Genomic DNA, 12,550 nt, shown 5'->3' on the forward strand with positions numbered 1-12,550 from the left:
TTGCAAAATTCAACAAAGGCTCAAGTCCACAACAAACTTTCTTTCTCACCAGCAGAATGTGCAGAAAATACTATCTATGCAAAAATTGGCCCGAAGTCTCCAGTGGGGGGGCCAAGATTGTTGAACATTCGGACGAGACGACTTCAACCTCGCCCGCACCAACATCTTCTCCTTTGGCCCCCTTAATTCTTGAGCCTATTGAACTTGAGGCTGCCAAATCTACAGATTTGAGAGGGGGTAACAAACAGGGGGCTCCAATTCATCACCCACATGGAATCCCATTTAGACTGCTTTCAAAGAAAAACTTTGATCTCCCTACGAATTCCAAGCGAACAGCAGCAAAAAAGCCTCCGAGATCCTCTACCTCAGCAATGCCATCGGCGAGTCAGCGTCTGGAAAACTCACTAAAAACGCTCTTTCATAGACAAGCCAAAAATAAACTGCATCATCCAGGGCTTGGGGAAATTTTGGACACAGATTTGTTAGAAGCTCTCCTAGAACCTTTACTCATTGCATCATCTAGCTCCCAGAAGAATCCCCCTAGCAGTGAGACCATTGTTCCACCAGTTCACCAAAGGGTGCATCCAAAAGACACTTCTAATCCTGGACCACCGGGCTTACCAATCATCTTGGAATTACAAGAAATTCGGCCAGAGAAAATGGCAACTTCACCATCTTTGCCAGTGTACAACGAGCCTCGTAGTGAAGTCCAGGAGTCTCATAGTGAAGCCCCAACTGATTTGGAGGCTGAGCCATTAACTGAACCATTACTGGGAAGCAAGAACTCTTTACCCCAGTCAGACTGTACAGGATCGGCAATTGCTCCACCATTGTCACCGGAAATAAATAGCTTGGGGCAATACGATATTGCAAGTCGAACTTCTCATATCTTTGAGAAAAGTAACTCTGGGTCCAAGCCCACCCCCTTGGTGGCTCCCTTGGACAGTGAAACACACAAGGAAAACGGAAGTAAAGAGGCCTTGTTAGATCCCCGGGAGGGCCCCATTTCGAGGCTGCCGACCTCCCAACAGAAATCAAAGGAAGTGCCGCGGTTATGGTCTCCTTCAACACCTGTGAGTTCTGCATCTAACAGAAGATCAAGTGAGTCTTCCTACACTATCCCAAAGGAGACTCTGTCAAAAAAAGCGGACTTCATGTACATCATGTCTGCTGTAACAATTGCATTAGCACCTTTTTGCAAGCTTTATGAGGCAATAAATGACTCCCTGAAAGATCATACATCTATCTTTGCGATGATGAACTCTAAGCTTATTTACTTAGAAGGCTATATCAACGCTTTAGAGAAAAGAAAAAATGACCCAATTGGTACTTCGCATGTTCATCAAGTCGAGCCCATGGAAGTCCTTTCAGGCTTAAGAAAAACCAACAAAGACAGGCCAGGGATGGACGTAAGTACTCAAACAACAGCACCAGTCACTCTGTGCCGTGACGCTTCCAACAAGGATTGTGGGACAAGGCCAAAATCGGGTTCAACCTCCCTGTCAGGTTGCCTCAACACATTGCCAATCAGAGCAAATCTGATACCTAACAAGTTGGGTGATAATGACGTGATGTGTTTAGATGATATTCTCCCACAGAAAGAACAATTAGTAACGAAAACCACACAAGGCCCAAGCCACAAACTACTGAATCCAAGGCCGCCTCTTGAGGGGAACTTGGATATGAGACCTAAGCAACAGACTCTTAACCCGCACATATGCCTTAAAACTGCCCCTTTGTTTAAAGCAACCCCAGTGATTCAGCAATCTGACCTCCTACAAAAGGATCCCTTACCAAAGAAGACTCAAAACTTGGGAGGGAAGAAACCAGTGTCAACAAATGCGATAGATACAGAGAAACAACCAGAAGCTTTATCTCAGTCACCAAAAACAACAGAAGATTTTATTATGCAAAAGGACTTGATGGATATAAGTCAACATTTGGACGACTGCCCTGACAGTCAACAGAAAGGGGCGAATCTCTATCTAACTAAGACGTTATCTAGTCATCAGACAGTTACTAGAGACCTCTCAGGTTTCACTTCACTAGATGATCGTTTTAAATCTCTACGAAGCATTCAAAGGGATCAAATTAGAAATCCTATTGAAAAGCGTTCTGAACAAAATCGAGATCTGGTCTCACCTTTTCATCGGCCTCAAGTGACATATAGATCAAGAGTTCACACTCAAACAAAATCTGACATATCAGATAACTCTAAGGACTCAATGTACTCCCACAAGAGAAAGGGATTTCAGGAATACAAACAACATGAGAGTGGGGATTATAGACTTCACCATACGAAGAAGTCACATCAAGACTCTAAAAACCATAAGATGAATCCAACGGCCAAAATACGTCAACGGTCTGGCAACCAAAAATATCTGGTCTTAAATAGACGTACAGTGTTGAGACTGCTACATAGTATCTCCTCTTTAAGAAACTTAAAATCAGAAGATCTCAAAACGGTGGAACCTTTTCACGAGGATCATATGGCACATTGTCTCCTATATATATCATCAGCCGATGTGACTACCTCATTGTCAGCAGCAGCGGAGGCACTATTCAAACAAGGTTTCGAGCTAACACTAATTAGACAATCTACAATAGACCATGACAAGACAAAGGATCGCACAACGGAGGACAGATCGAATGAAGAACGCCAGTACACTAGCTCAAAGGAAAATCCCACAAAGAAACCAGCAGCAATCTTAAAGTCCAACACGGTCCACTCTACGCCTCAGGGGAAAGCCATTCCCCCTAGTAACTCTCCTAACATAAAGGCGGCCATAACATTAGAGGAGAACCAAAAGGTGACTCAGGCTAGACCATCTCTTGAATCTTCTACATGGGCCTGGCTCCCAAAAGCTTTATCTACACGCCTTCATAAATAGCCATCAGAATCCACTAACACTGACCAAGAGCACCACCTACTGTCTCTGGCGACCTGGAACACAAGAGGGTTTTTACACTTGACAACTCCTGGTGATATCAACTTAGGGGACTATGACATCTTATGTCTCCAAGAAGTTTGGTTACAATCTAAACCAACATTGGATGGCTTCGAGATTGCTTTCTCAGAAGCATTAGCGGGACCTAAAGGAAGACCCTCATCAGGTCTAATCGTTGCAGTCCGGATGGGCGTGGGACTAGAAATAATTAAAATAATCTTGAAGACCCCTTATGTCATCGTGGTACTCATTTCTTGGCGACAAAAGGAGGCTGGGGAAGAACATCACACATGCACTCCCCTGTTGGTGATGTCCATCTACTGGAATCACAAAGGGATGCAACAGACCTTACTGTTCGATATAGTGACCTCTACTCTGGACTCAGTTTACTTAGAGTTTGGGGCATGTGATGTTATAGTATATGGAGACTTAAACATCAATTGTCCAACGGCTAGCAAGAGCACCACAGGTCCCGCACAGAGTAATCCTTGCAAACAAGGCTTAGCCTGGCAGAAGCTAATGTTGGCCAGACATCTTTTTAACTCTGCAGCCACACTTCCTCATTCTAATTCTCTACCAACATGGAAAAGAGGCTTCACCAACTCAACAATAGACTACATATTTGTTTCTGATCTTCTCTTAGCCCGGTTGACAGACTTCAGAATAAGCCAGACCAGCCAAAGCGATCATAACTTTCTGGCTATTAAATGGGCCTCTACAAAACTAGATACAGACCATTATCCTGGAAGAATTGAACCGGAAAGAAAAGGCAACCGGGTAAGGATCACACGGGCCAACATTCAAGCAATTACTCGTTCGTATGGAAGCAGTAAGGAGGCCACAAAGGTTGATTACAGACCACTTTTGGAACCTTACAGAGCCACGACAAAAAGATCGAATGGGCTAAATATCCCAGAGCCATCACGCACATAATTTTGATGCCCTTTTGGTGGCACAGAGAAACATCCTCCGCAGAGCGAAAATGATGGCTGCAAGAAACAACACGCCCGCCAACAGGGCGCACATAAAGGAGATAACAAGAGCCTACAAAAACTGGCTACGGGTCTACCGTTTAAAATTACATCAACAGGACTCTGAAAATATGCTAGAACAAATTAGAAAGTCCAACTCTAGAGCCTTTTGGAGCCTGGTTAACCCACGAGCTAAAGAGGCATCTACAATGATGCTATACAGTATATCGGAACTAGCATGGACTGGGTTCTATTCAACACTTTTCAAATCTCCAGATCCCGCTGAAGGCCCTTTATCTCCTCAGACGACAGCACGGTGGGTCGATCTCTGCGACAGAACTGATATTTTGAATAAAATACTCAAACTAAAGAAATCAAGGGCTCCAGGGCCTGATGGTCTATCTAATGAGAATTTGAAATCTGCGCCAGAAGAATGGGCAAACCTGCTGAGTCTAATTTTCCACAAATGTACTATCTCCCGCTCAATCAAGCCTACTTGGACCTCAGCAGTTATTATCCCTATATTCAAAAAAGGAAGGAAGGATGACCCCAGAAACTTTCGCCCGGTGGCCCTCCTAGATGTTATAGGGAAAGTTTATGGCTCCCTTCTGCTGGATCACTTTAATCAATGGGCAAAAAGAGCACCCTGTAATGACCCTCTTCAATCGGGGTTTAAAAGGGGAGTAGGAACTAGTATAAACATCTTTATCCTCAGCCTCTTAAAAGCAAAAGCTTGTGAAACAAATCAGAACCTATTCCTGGCATTTATAGACCTGACCCAGGCCTTTGACTTGGTCAACCGAAGAAAGCTTTGGGAAAAACTCATCAGTTGGGACTGTCCCCAGGAGATTCTGAATCCTATCAAGGCTCTGCATGCTTCTACATCAATGCAGGTACGACTGAACACCAGTGGCCTACTCTCGTCATCCATAACAACTGACAGAGGGGTCAAACAAGGCTGCCCACTAGCTCCAGCCCTCTTCCTGTCTTATTTTGGGGACTATAAAGATATTTCAACCAGCACACGAGCATTCCCACCAGAATTGGGTAAAGAGAAGATCCCGAGACTTCTGTATGCAAATGATCTTATTCAATTGGACCAGACCCCAATTGGCTTACAACGGCAGTTGTCTGCACTGACTACATACACAGCCGCCAATGACCTAGAGTTAAACAAACAAAAAACGAAGATAATGGTGTTTGGAAAAAACCTAAAAAAGACAAAGAAGAATTCGTGGTACCTGGCCACAAACAAAATCGAACAAGTGACTGAATTTAAATATCTTGGAGTCCTTATTGACTCCACGGCCAAAGATTCAGCGATGCAACACCATCTCTCGGAAAAAATGAAAACTTTCGCCTCACAAGCAAAAATATTGGACAACAAATATGGTCGCTTTTCATTGCTGCCCCTGATCAAATTCTATAGGGGCAAAGTTATCCCAGCTATTACCTACGGAGCTGAGGCTATGCCATCTTTACCCTACTGCTTATGGGCTAGATTGGAGAGTCTGTTTTGGCGTTTAGTCTTGAATCTACCACCTTTTACTCCGATCGCCTTGATAAGACATGAACTCTCCCTCTCCTCTTTAGAGTCAATAGTGATAAGAGCGTCAGTTATGTTATATCGGAAGATAAAAGATCCTTCTTCCTCAGCAATTTTTCTGATGGTACAGGCGGAGATGAACTTAAGTAAATCCATGTTACTATCAAAATGGGAGCTAATGTGCCTACAGCAACTTGAAATCTGCGGCAGCTCCATGGAAGAACTTTTGGGTAACCCGACAAAAACTAAAACACGAATGGAAGAAATGGATTGGATAAATACACTGGATAAGGCATCTGAGTATAAGCTAACTAGTCATCTACCTCCAACAATCAGAAAATTGAATGTAATTCAACCTTTTTTGACAAAGCATCCAGACAGGAAAACTCAGAGCACTCTACTCCGTGCAAGGTTAAACTTGTTACCCACAAACGAGATTCTGCACACAAGGGGCCTCTCAACAACGAATACTTGCCGCTTTTGTAATAACACTGAACAAATCGAAACATTACGGCACCTTTTATTACTGTGTTCAGGTACAGAGAAATTCAGATCACCATACATACTTCATCACCTAAAAAATGCCTATCTAAGGGAAGAAGAACTCTGGTGGGAGCGCTTAATAGGAGGCTTGAGAACATCTTGGTCTATCGCAGCTACTAAAATTTTGGACCAGATTTTTGCACATGTACCTCCGAGCTAGGGGACTGGTCACAGACAGATAGATAGATGACGGCAGTGGGGAGTGTTTTCTACCTTACTTTCGTGTTTCTGTAGACTTATTCTCGTGTTGGGATAAATACGCTGTGAAATTTTATGTTCATCTTCTTGTAAAAATCACTTCGGTGATTATATACTCGTATAATAAAAAAAAAAATAAAGTAATCTCCTATGCGAGCAAAACTTTATCCTCTGTGGAGGAAAAATTCAACGATTGTGAGAAGGCACTCCTGGCAACGGTGTGGGCATTGAAGAATTACCGCCCGTTCATCCAGGGGGAACACATCATAGTGGAGACTCCACACCAGCCTCTGCAATATCTCCAAAGTGACAGAATCCGAGCCGGAAACGTGAGTAATTCCCGAATTACTTCCTGGATTCTGTCAATGCAAGGCTTTCCTGTGGAGGTCATATATGGCCAAAACAAGAAGAGTCCCATCGCGCAAGGGCTGGCTGACTTGCATGATTGTGCCAGAGAAAACTGTCTCGAGGACGAAAGTCTAAAAACCAAGGACAACATGGAGGCCTACCTTAATTCCCCACACAAAGTCTTTGAAGAAGACAAGTGTGAGGGAATGCCCACTGTCTATGTGGATGGATGCTCTTACCATGTTGACAACAACAGTGAAAAAGAACTGGTGGCCGGCGTAGGTAATGCATGGGTGAAGGAGTCCCCCGTACCCTCCGCTGGGTACAAAATTGGTCCCCGAAGTAGTCAGGTGGCAGAATTGATGGCTGTGTATCAAGCCATCCTCACTGCTGTCCAACATCAACTCCACGAACTGGTCATAATCACAGATTCAGATTATGTACGGAACGGGTTCGTGGAGCACCTGGTTAATTGGAAAACCAGAGGCATGTTATGTGCTAATAACAAACCCCTGAAACATGGGAAGTTTTTCCAAAATATTGATGATCTGGTCACATCGAATGGGATGACCATCTACTGGAAAAAGATCAAGGGTCATTCCAAAGTAGAGGGACCAGACAAAACTGGAAATTGCTTAGCTGATCAGCTGGCCAAAACCGGGGCCATCCAAGGGGATCTAATAGAAATAGAGTCCCTGTTGGAAGAAATCCAGGTCACTGCTATCACTAGTTCCCAGACAAATGCTCACAATGATCTTTCAACTGCACAATGGAGTAAGGAGACCCCAGATGCTGATTTGATTACGGCTCAAAAGGGGGATCCAATAATTGGTAAGTTTTACCAACACATTGAGGACCCTGAGAACTTTCCCCTGACGGATACCGATTACATTGGGAAAGAGGACCTTAGAGTGTTGATGAAATGTCCAAAGATGTTCCGAATCCAAGACGGTTTGTTGGTAAGGAAATCCCAAGCTGGCCATGATCAGTGGGCGGTCCCTACCTCATTCCGAAGCCTGATGTTAAGTCACGCCCATGATGCGGCCACCGCCGGTCATAGGGGGTTTCATACAACACTTGAGATCTTAAGAGAGGTTGCTTACTGACCACACATGGGGCAGGACCTCGACCAATACTTGAAGGGATGTCTGGTGTGTGCACAATTTCAGCCATCATCCCTCACACACCGTGCGCCTCTCCAAAAGAGGGGGATGACACTGCCATGGTCAGATTTGCAAATCGACTTCGTAGGCCCTGTGATACGCTCGTCTAGGGGAATCAAGTACATGTTGACGGTCACATGCTTGTTTACCAAGTGGATGGAATGTCTCCCGGCCCCAAACTGCAAGGCAGAAACAGCAGCTGCCCTGATGATTAACCACATATTTTCCCGTTTTGGTCTACCTCAAAGGATTGAGTCAGACAGAGGTAGCCATTTCACCAGCGAGGTAATGACAAAGATGTGGGAGATACTGGGGGTCAAAAGGAAGCTGCATATTGCTTACCGGCCAGCCTCTTCTGGTGCAGTGGAGAGATACAACAGAACCATTGTGAGCATATTAAAAAAGTTTGTGGCAGATTCTGGGCCAAGTTGGGATATCCGATTACCTCTGGTCCTAATGGCCATCAGATCTACCCCTTCATCTGCAACCAAAATGTCACCATTTGAGTTGATGACTGGACGCAAGATGGTGCTTCCCCAGGGTTTGCTCTACAGTACCCAAGAGCAGACGTTGATCAATGCCTCCACAACTCATGAGTATGTGGAGAATTTGAGGAAACACCTCCAACATGCTTTTGCCTATGATCAGCGGAATCTAGAAAGATCAGCTGATAGCATGAAAACTCACTATGATTTGAAAACCACCAGGAAGGAATATAAGGTGGGGGACCGGGTCTATCTATACAATTTCCAAAGGAACCAGGCCAAACAGCGAAAATGTTTGCCTACATGGAAGGGACCCTTTGAAATTATAGACAAGATCTCCCCAATTGCATACAAGAGCCGCCTCCCCAAAGGCAGTTTGGCAGAGGGGGAAGACAAGTGGGTCCATATAAATCAGTTAAAGTGTTGCCATCCCAGGCACACTCTGCAACAACTGGAGGAATCCTCTGGAATCCCAGAGGGGGCCGCTCCAGAGTAAGTCAGTTCCAACTCTAAAATATCCCACATATCAAAAAGATAGTAACGTAATGCAATGTTCCCTGTTATATCCTGTTTTTAAAATAAGACTGCAAAATGTTTCTTGATGTATAAAATGTATCTGTTCGCCACACCATTAATAGTGGTGGAAAAATGTCTAGGAATGTGTATTGCCACTTTGCTTTATCATCCTAGGAGAGATGAAACCCGGAGACTGACCACGGAAGACGACCTGGAGACCGGGAGCAAAGATCCGAGGGGCCCGGGGTACCGCCCAATATTCCCATCAGGACCGGTGAGGAGAACCGATCGATCCAACTGGATGGAGGAAAAGATGCTGAACTGTGCCATCTACGGAATTGGAAGAAGATGATGCGGACATCCCAGCGCGTGGATCAAAACATCCTTTGCTCCCGACTCCCCCTCGACTCGAAATCAAAGCGCAGTCGGGCGGGGGGGCTTGTTGGGTGTCCTGACCCACGTTTGGACTATTATGCTGCAACATTTGGTGCTGTGGGCTTAGGAAATCCAAGATGGCGGAAAAGCCCACATTGCGCCAGAATCCAGGAAAACCGCGCAGTTTTGGCGCACACCAAAGTGTTCCCCTGACCTGCCACCCACTAGTGCGAGCATGATGGGCCAGGAGTGCCATGGGTGAAATGTGTGCCAAAGGAAAAACAGCAGTGCCGGTTAGCTCAGAAAGCGCTTTGAAATCACCTTTGCTTCTCTGAAATGCAAGCTAAAAATGCCTATTTTAAACATTGCAAGATATTCAAAAATCTCAATGAACACCAGCAGACATTTGGCAGAAGGTAGACTTGTGTGCATACAAAATCTGGAAAGAGAAAGAGCCCAAAATAATGTTCATAATGAAACTGGCTGAGCTGTGGATGTCAGCAGCTGAAGTGAAATTGGACTTAAAGCCACTAAAATCGAAATGTTTAAAATAAATGAGTGACCTACTGTTGAGTGTCACATAGTTTGCAACTGTTACATGTCATAGTTTTGAACTTAGAATCAGAATTCTAGCTGCATGTGTAAAAATTGTAAGTTTGATTTGGATGAAGAAAAACTGGGAACAAAAGTGACATTTAGCTGAAGCCTGGCTTAAAGAGATTGAATTCTGCCTGGCAACTACCCCCGACAGGAGTTGAAACTTGCTCAGCCACTCTTCCCAGGCCTGGCCTGCATTCTCCTGCCCTCACCAAAGGGAGATGACACCTCTCTGATTGGATTAGTGGAGGAGCAGCTGGGGACTACAGGAAACAGAACAATGAGCCTTCCTGGGCTCAGGCAAATGTTAAATTAGGGGGGGTCGTAAATGGCTTCCTCTTGAGAGAAACGGGGAGGGGCAGTGCCTCTGTGAGCAACTTGAGTTGGAGGAAGTGGACAAACCAGAAATTCCACCATGTGCTTTGGGAATCCACACCCCTCTGGGCCAGAGCATAATTTTAAAAAGATGGATAATTCATAGTACGGACTTGTCAAAATTATATAATTAATATCATTATTCTTGTGATTTTTCTGTGCACATTTTAAGAGGTGTTAGAACTCTGTACCATGTTCTGAGGCAAAACCCCATGAATTATGGAGATTGCAGACACGGGGTTCACGCTAGAAAAATGAAAATTTACTGGAATATGTGTAGAGAGGCGGGGTACATCTGTGTCATTTTTGGTAAAAATCCAATATTGGTAAATCAACCAAAAAGTGCAAAATGTTGTCATTTCTTAATCCAAGCTCTTAGAAACATCAGAGTTGGAACAGAAACTACCTTATGTGATATATGATGTGTATATGTAATGTCACCCACTTGTGTATCTGGGAAATGTGTTTACTTATGAAAATGATTTTCTAAGGTAAAAGCAAAGGGGAGTGTTCTTTCTGTATGCCATAAAGATGACACCTGATGACTCACTGCTCCCTTCTCAAATCAGGTCAAAGAGAAATCCTTGACCTATCAAATCATGAGTGGGGTGAGCACAGAAAGTTAGCATCCACACCCATTTTCAAAAGACATAAAAAGAGCCACTGGAAGCCAGACAGGGACATTCATTTTCCAACCTCAACTGAATTCCTGCGCAGCACGCTGACGGAGAACTCCAGAATCCAGAACTTAACTCCAGAACTTAAAGCAGAGAGGCCTGGACCACCAGCTAAATCCTTTTTCAGCAGGCCTTCAGAATCCAGCAATCCAACCAAACTATTCTACAGCTGGGCGAGCTGTTGGATTCTTTGCCAAGAACTTTTGCCAGAACCGGTAGCAGACCCAGAAAGAAGTGCTGACAGCAGAACCACAGACCAGATCAGAACCAGAGAGACCAGAACCAGAGAACCACAGACCAGACCGCGGTGAAGTGCAGAGCAGAGCTGAACCAGAGAGCTGTGACTTCAGAAGCACCCGCCCGGAGTCCAGTCCAACCTGCTGACCTGATCCGTGACGAGGCCATTCCTTTCAAATTTATAGTGTGAGTACCCAGCTAGAACTGTGCAGAACCCATCTCTTAGCTAAAAATAATCTGATTCAAAACATTTAACCTGTCCAAAACTGCATCATAGAATCGTGTGTCCCTTCTCCGATTTTAAACCTGTAAAAGTGTAATTTGCCATTTTGAATCATTATTTCATTTCTGAAAAACTGCCTTCATAAAATCGTCCGTATCTCTTGAACCGTTTGTGCTAGGAACGAGATTTAACTTTCATTTGGAAGCTAAGATTCCCAATAAGCTCTAACCCGACTTTCTATTCATTATACTTCTTCCGTAATCGCGCTCGACGCACTCGGAAAAAGTGCCGCGATTTGCGATATGGCTCAAATTTCTTCACTTGTCAAAATAGCAGCTTCTTGCTTTCCTTTGCTGAAATTCGTTTGCAACCTGACAATCATTCATAGAGCATTGCTAAAGTGATCCTGAACTAATTTAAAGTGGCTATCACCCACCCTGAATCTCTTATAGGGAATTAAAAACCATTTTTAGCATATTTTACTTCATTGCCACCACATTTAAAAGGATTTTGCCTGTGTTTTAAAATCATCCCTGTGATCTAAGCTTGCTAGGGGGGAACTGAACTACATTTGATTGTATTCCTGAGAACTGTGTGCTCTCCCTTCCATCTTCTATTGCATAGGGGGGGAGTGAATTGCCACCAGGGGAAAAGTGAACATATTATCTCTTGTGAAACCCTACCAGTTATTTCTGTACTGCATTCTTTCCATCATTGTTTTTCCTTGAAACCATAAAAGTATTTTCTGCTACCTTATCCTTCCTATACTAACTCCTCATTGATTGTAAAGAAGTGTGCTAGTGTCAGATTATCTATTGTCGATCAACTTTATATTCATATGCTTAAGTGTGATATCAAATAGTAACTTATTATGCAAGTGATAGATATATATATATTGTTTAATTTTTCCAATAAATCTTTTAAATTGCAAAACAAACCTACTTCTTGGCTCAGTGAGGTCAGGGGGATTCAAAGAGAGGGGCGTTATATAAGGGTTTATCATCCAGATTATAACTTGTCATAAAAATATATAAAGAAGGGCTTCCTTTGGGCATCCCAGACAAAGGGCCTCATTACACGGACGGCGGTAAGGGTTAACGGTCACCGTTAATGGTACCGGTGACCGTTAACCCTTACCGCCTTACTACGAGGTCCCTTTGCGGGTTGGAGACTTTAACGCCTGCTTTTTGCAGGCGTTAAAAACTAACCCGCAAAGGGACCAGGGAGCTAATTACGGTCCCGCAATTTGCGGTGCCGTAATTAGCACCTTCTCCATTCCCATTATGCCCTATGGGGCAAAAATGGGAATGGGGAAGGGCAATGGGGGAAGGGGGAATTACCGCCCCAC

This window comes from Ambystoma mexicanum, chromosome 1p (assembly GCF_040938575.1).
Source record: "Ambystoma mexicanum isolate Mex_15411 chromosome 1p, UKY_AmexF1_1, whole genome shotgun sequence".
Lineage (NCBI taxonomy): Eukaryota > Metazoa > Chordata > Amphibia > Caudata > Ambystomatidae > Ambystoma > Ambystoma mexicanum.